The sequence below is a fragment of the Alligator sinensis genome, unplaced genomic scaffold, assembly GCF_000455745.1.
Source record: "Alligator sinensis unplaced genomic scaffold, ASM45574v1 scaffold248_1, whole genome shotgun sequence".
Classification (NCBI taxonomy): Eukaryota; Metazoa; Chordata; order Crocodylia; family Alligatoridae; genus Alligator; species Alligator sinensis.
Genome location: NW_005842130.1, coordinates 2093187 through 2100024, shown reverse-complemented (window position 1 = coordinate 2100024; position 6838 = coordinate 2093187). Strand labels below are relative to the sequence as shown.

General features: G+C 43.7%; 1 protein-coding gene across 3 annotated transcripts in view; it reads left to right on the top strand.

Moving 5' to 3' along the window:
* ADAMTS16 (ADAM metallopeptidase with thrombospondin type 1 motif 16) overlaps nucleotides 1–6838 on the top strand; it is a 184787-nt gene that overhangs the window by 126262 nt on the left and 51687 nt on the right. The window lies entirely within an intron of this gene.

Below are 6838 nucleotides of genomic sequence, written 5' to 3'. Positions count from 1 at the left end.
CCCACGAGAAGCTGGAAGCACGGGGCTCCCCCACAGCACCTGGGGACTGACTGCAGCTGCCTCCAGAGGAGAAGATGCTGCTGCCACTGCTGCCTTCCTCCCCATCCCCGGCGCTTGCTCTTCACCCGCCTGGCTCTGCTCTGCTCTCCCCAGCTCTGCCCTCCCGTGCTCTGTGCAGTGTTTTGTGCCTGTTTAATGCAGAGGCAGGAGCTCAGTGCAGCACCAGAGAGAGCTGCAGTGGCCCTCGCCGTGACCCACACTATTGCTGCGGTGCACCACGAATATTTGAATCTGCAAATAACGAGGGTTTCCTGTAGTTCTGGTCTAGTTCTGGATCCACCACGGAGTGCACTGGGGGGGGCCACCCCGCATCCCCCTGCCTTGGCAATTGGCTGTAGGGGGACCCCAGGTGCCCCCCGTCCAGACCCAGGAGGCACCAGTCATGAAGCCAGGGTGAGGCTCAGGGGAGGTGGGGCCCAGCGCACTCCCTGGTGGACCCAGAAGTGGATCAGAAGTGCTTCTGGTCCACTTCCGGGTCTGCTGCCAAGTGTGCTGGGGAGCCCCCCAGGCGCCTGTGGGATGCTTCTTCCACTAGATGAAACAGCATTCTGCCATGAGTCTTCAGCTAGCAATAAGACAAAAGAGATAAAGTCATCCTCTGAAAGTTATCATTAATGAGTAGTTCATTTAGCAATAATCACATGCATAAAAGATAAGGAATGATGACTGATATACTTTTATATTTCTTCAGGTCGTTCCTATGTTAGCATCATAATTGAAGGGTAGATTTATCATAAGAGAACAATACTAACCAATGGGATATAGTGAGTTTCCATCAGAGTTCTCAATAAAAATAATAAGAATGAGACTTAACTATGACCTGTTTCTTTTTCTTTCTTTCTTTCTTTCTTTTCCTGCATCCTGACCTCTGTCCCAGTGGGTTGCTAATGATTAGTACTTCTTTCTGCACTTATATTGGAGAGTCTAGACTTCCTGCTTTGGACAGGGCTATGCATCTTCTATTGCCCACTCTACTCCTATGAGTACTTCCAAAGCTGCTGAGATACTACAGTATGTAGTAAAATGTAAGATAAATTTAGCAATCATTAGGCTTTCACAGTGTAACTTCTTGATTATTGACCATCTTCTGGTGTAGGGTACTTGTCCAATATGCCATCCAGCATAGGTGTGGTTTCTGTTGATTTACCCCTTAAGTCTGGGATGTTGAATCAGTCTCAATACTCATTATTCCACTAGTGTTAAGGAATGGAGAACTTTGTGGGGAACTTTTACATTGGGGTTGGATCTAATGTAAAGGCTAACTCCTGCCATTTAGAATAAGTCTTTGAAATCTGCCAGTGTGCAACCTTATTTTGGATATCCTATTCTAGTGAGTTTAATCTAACACTGGTCTTATGTAAGATAACCATAGTAGGAAAATAGAGGAGAAGAAATACATTTATTCAGATAGCCTACAATGTATGTGGCAGTTGGGAAAAATTTTACAATGTAGCAGAACAGAATTTAAACAATAACTCCCTCTGTCTCTTAGCACTGCCCTCTGTCCTTCCTTCCCCTCACCCCTGCTTCCCTGTCTTCTGTATCCAATGAAGAAATCCCCTGCTTACAAAAGCTTATGCATTTCTGATTTAGTTATTCTATAATGTGCAAATCTACCCTGCCTTCTTCTGTATTTGAATCACTCCTTGGCTAGGGACAGAAGTTACACACAAACCGGTTTAAGTGATCAGAAACTGGTTTAAACTTGTAACAGAACAGAAGTTCAGTGCACATAAACCACTTTCAAAATGTCCAAAACTGGTTGAAGATAAACCTGTTTGGACGTAGTATCAAACTTGACTAATTTAGGTCAACCTGGTTTATGGAAGTTCTGTCCTAGATCTCTTCCTGATTCAAGTTAACTCACGGTCCCCCAGCATCCCAGGATGCTTTGCAGCCCTGGACTATACTGTCTGCCCCAGGGGAGCAGGTACTGCCTCACCCCTCTGGTCCTTAGCCTGCTTCCTGCCTGTGTCTGTCAGTCTGTAGGGATGGGGTGGGGGAGGGAAGGGGAACTGAGCATGTGGTGGGGAGGGAAGGCCTCAGTGGTGGGGACTTTTCAGACCCTGGCAGCCATCTCCTCTCCCCCTTCCCCTTCCCAGTTGCTGATTACCCCAGTGATTGCCACAGGACAGAGGGGAAAGAAGACCCCTGGGCCAGGTGCCTGCCTGTGCAGTCCAGCATAGGGGCACCAGGGAGCCCCTGCCTTGGGGGACTCCCGCCCCACCACCCCAGCCCAGGGTCCCCCAGCCCAGTGCAGGCCCAGGGAGCTGAGGGAATTCTTCCCCTCTCAAACCACATTGCTGCTTTCCTTAGCCACTGTGAATCTCAGGCAGCTTTAGGAAGAGGAGAGAGATTCTCCTGCTCCTCCACAGCCAGTTTTGCCTTAACTGCTATGAATCTGAGGCAAAACTAATGCAGAGGAGCAGAGTAATTTCCCTCCATTCCCTGGGCTATCCCTGAGATTCACAGCAGCTAAGGCAAGGGGTTGGGTTTGGGATGGGGAAGAATTTCCTTCAGCTCCCTGGGGCTGCCTGGGGCTAGGGAACCATGGGCTGGGGTGGGGGAAACCCCACAAGGCAGGGGCTCCCTGGTGGCCCCATGCTGGGCTGCATAGGCAGGCACTTGGCCTGGAGGTCTTCTTCCTCTCTCCTGGGGCAGTGGCTGAAGCAATCAATGACTGGGAAGGGGAGAGTGGGGAATTCCCCTCAGCTCCCTAGGGCAGCCTGGACTGGGGAACTCAGGCTGGGGGAAATCTCCTGAGGGGGAGGCTTCCCCAAGGTGGCCCAGCACCCAGACAGTGGGCTTCTTAACCCCTGTGGGGGGATGGAAGGGGCTTGGGGACACTTGGCTGGACTGGCAATGGCCAGCAGACTGGGAGATATACTGTAGACTCCCCCGCCTACTGGCCTGGGTCAGTGCAGGCTTCCCCCTGCCTTTCCCAATTGAAAACTGAATATTAGTTCAGTTGGTTATGAGTTTATCTATGCAGCTTAAAGGAAGCTGCCTAGATTGAATCGAATCTGCCTTGGGCTTTTTGACTTTCTGTATTTAGCCCTTCTGTCTGATAGCCTGCTCTCTGCATGTCCTTCCATAGCATCTGATCAGTGACCTGTTCATGAAATCTTAGGCAGTTAGACTTTTCCAGTTAGTCTTTAAGATGCACCTCAACTCTACCTTCTGCCTAACTTCAGACCTGGCTAACTAAATGCTTATCTGGGTATATATGGGTATGTAATACCTGGAGAGCTCGCAAGAGGAAGTGAATGCCTGAGTCTCTTCAAATTCCATTAAGTCCAATGGGATTTAAAGATCCTGAGCACTTTGCAGGACAGATCCTCTAATGAACTGGAAGTGATTATCTTTACAAAAGCTTTTCCAGAGCTCAATTCTAGGCTTATTACTGATCTCACAGCAAGCCTTTACCTGTGTTCTATTCTTTTAGCTATCAGCACAAATATTATGGAGTTTGGATGGTACTGTGCATCCCAGTCACACATGAGTACGTGTCTTTATCTCCTTACTGTTGGTGCTGGTATAGTAGTGATTTTTGTCCCTTTCCTTCCTGCCACATTAGACACTTTTTCAACTGCTTTTTCTTTTCTATCTCTTCATTTGTTGAAGAACCAATGTTCTTTTACTTGAAATAGCCTGTCCAGCTCTTGTTTCATCTCCTTCCACCTGTTTTATCGCCAAGATCCTTAAAGTGATGCCTTCTTCCATAGTCTAGATTTCTTTTCCTCTAACCCCTGGTGTTTACATGTATGGTTCGTTAAAATTTGTCAAAAACTTGTGGCCATTAGGATAGACCTATTTTAGTTACCTATAGTTGAAAACAAATGAGATAAATGTTCTGCTGGATCTCTTCCAGTTTAATGTTAATTTCTTCCCTTTTTTATAAAAATGCCCTCACCAGGCCATTGATAGCATCCTCCTGGAGCAGTGGCCCTTAAAGATCTTCTTAAGGGTGCCACAGGATGCCATGCACTATTAGCACATTTAGGTGAGCCAAACACTTATATGTGATTCACAAGATAAACCCAGAGATTTCAAATAGCAATCCATAGTTCCAAAAACCCTCTGACCTGCTGTGGTCTTTCTGAGTTCCAGAAACAGATGAATTGCTCTATTATATTTCCGCAGTCAAAAATGAGTAAATGCTAAGAGCTGTCATTTTCCAAGGAGTGCCTTGAGTCTAAGGTTGAGAACCACTGTCCTTAAGCCAGAGGACACTTATCTTCTTTTATTATGCTTGATCATTCTAATGTAGTATCTTAAGACCTTCATTTTAGTATCAGCACAAATCAACGTTTCTCTTTCCTCACTGCTAATATTGTTATTTACTGCCTGGTAGGGCTGCATGAAGCTTTGGGCTCTGATTTGATTTAGCAGGGATTCAGCCCGATTTGGTAAAGGAATCTTTGTTTCATTGAAATACTTTTATAGATGTGCAACTGTGACCCACTGAGTTGGCAAAAAAAACCCAACTTCAGGCTCTGAGAGGGAGGGAGAAATTATTTTTTTCTCTGATGTGAGTTAATTTTGATTTTACTTTGTGAGTGCAGTGCCAGTCTATAAATGTTTTATTTCTTATTTTGTGTTTTATGTACCGTGCTGGAAAAGCACTAGCTAAAAGATGTTGTGAATGTGGAGAAAAACGAAGGACAGTCAGGGCATCACCCATTTTATGGTGTCCAAAACCTTGCACAGCTCTGAAAATATATTGCTATTCTCCTATATGATATATCTAAGAACAACCAGAAAAATGAGACTATAAGCCATGTTTGTCTTTAGGAAGAATAAGAAAATGTTGAAATTTGAATCATTCAGTTAAATATGTCTTTGGACGCCAGGTGTAAAAGCCTAAGTCTAGGAAAACCCAAGAGGAGATCTTTAGGAAGGCTTGTGAATCCCAAGTACTGGACACAGTGTTTTTTTACTGAACTGTTTTTTGTTTGTTATCATCAGTGATATGCTATCTGAATGGCCTCTTAAGGGGAGGAAATAGCATCTTGAGTCACTAAAACTGCTCTAAAAGTTTTCCTTACCGAGAGATAAACCCACATAATAGTGTTACTTAGAAATATAGTTGTCATTTAAGCCGACTTAAGCTTCCATATTTCAAGCAGAGCCTAACAAAATAAAATTAAAGAATTTGCTACTAATACATTTTTCACAAACTTAATCGTATAGTTTTGATGTTGCCTTTATTTTTTCTCCAATTTAATAGCCAACTTTGAAAACTCTACGTGCAAATGACTGAAAATATACAGAGTTCTGCAGACAATCATGTTACATGGGAAAATGCCCTGATGTGTACATACAGGTCAGGGACATATGTGGCCAAACTGGGCATATGCAAAATATATATGATTTGTCCCCAAGATGGGACTTTTAAAACTCATTCTTATCTAACACATGAATGTTCTAACTATTGAGTTCAACTAAGACTTAAAATGGTATAATTTTGTACATAATGAATAAATACACACGTGAGATTGTTGTAGAATTCTTTTATAATGTTCCATCTGCTCATAAGGGCAAAGAATGGACAAGCAGGACAAAATATATGTAAAGAAGGACTTGAATAAACTTGCATGACGTGACCAGTCTACAAATCTCTGTGAGATACTGTTATAAATATAAATCCAGCATTTTTTTTAGCCTGATAAGGTTCTATAAGGCAAGGAGTAATGGCCCACATCTGAGGAAGCAATAGTTCTGTTGTAAATGAAATAGGTAATTTTGTTTATTTTTTAAATTTCAAGTTTTGAAATCGGTCAAGTTATTGATAGAGTTTCCTCTACATTTTATGCACAGAGGTTTTTGGGTGGTGATTTTAATGCCTTCAGGAAATTCCAAGAGTTTTTCTGTTTTCCTTCTGATATTCATGACATCTATTTTGGATTTTTCCCTGCAAGGGATTGTGGACCCTGAACTGGCATGAGAGTAACCTGATCAAACATGTTCTGATTTCTTGTCATATGCTGTCAGTGCTGGGATGTGGGCAGTCAGGCCAATCAGTGATCATGGTTGTTGAACTTGGTTACAAATCAGAGCTGGAGAGGGCAACCCGAATCCAGGGACAAACTGAGTCAGGAAACCAGGAGATCAAAAGAAAAGCAAAATCCACATGTGGACCGAATTAGGAAACCAGGAGGTCAGAAAGGAGGCAGAGTGACCAGATGTGCAGTCTTATGTGAAGAGCCCTGTTGCTTAGATCCTTCCTGTTCCTCTCCTTCATCCTATGTAGGGGAAGCAGAGGGTCAGGTGGCAGGAGCCAGTCACTCAAGTACCAGAGAGTGGACAGAGACTCAGGTACTGATGGAAGCTTTGGAAAGGCCTTATCCAGCCTTTGGAAATGTGAGCAAGGTGGTGGGTTGGGGTAGATGGCTGGTCAGGTTGAAGCCCTGGATTTAAGGCTACAGGCCTGACACACCTTCATACTGTTGTTATAGTATGAACTTTCTTACAGTTAAAATCTTTTTGCAAAGCCTGGAAAGGAGCATGGATGTGAACATCTAAAAAACCAACCTGAGTGATCTCATCATGCTAGTTTGTAAGGAAGGAAGTTCCATCAGGCATGAACATAACAGTGAAAAGGGCTAAATTCAAAGGCACGGATGTTTTAAAGGCATTTAGATTCATGAAACAAACGAGAGTTAGGTGCTTAAATATTTTTTAAAATATGGCTCAAGGTGCTGTTAAGTATACTGAGTAAATTAAAAATATTTTTCCACACACTCTTAATTTCTCTGATGCATTTTTAAGAACTGGT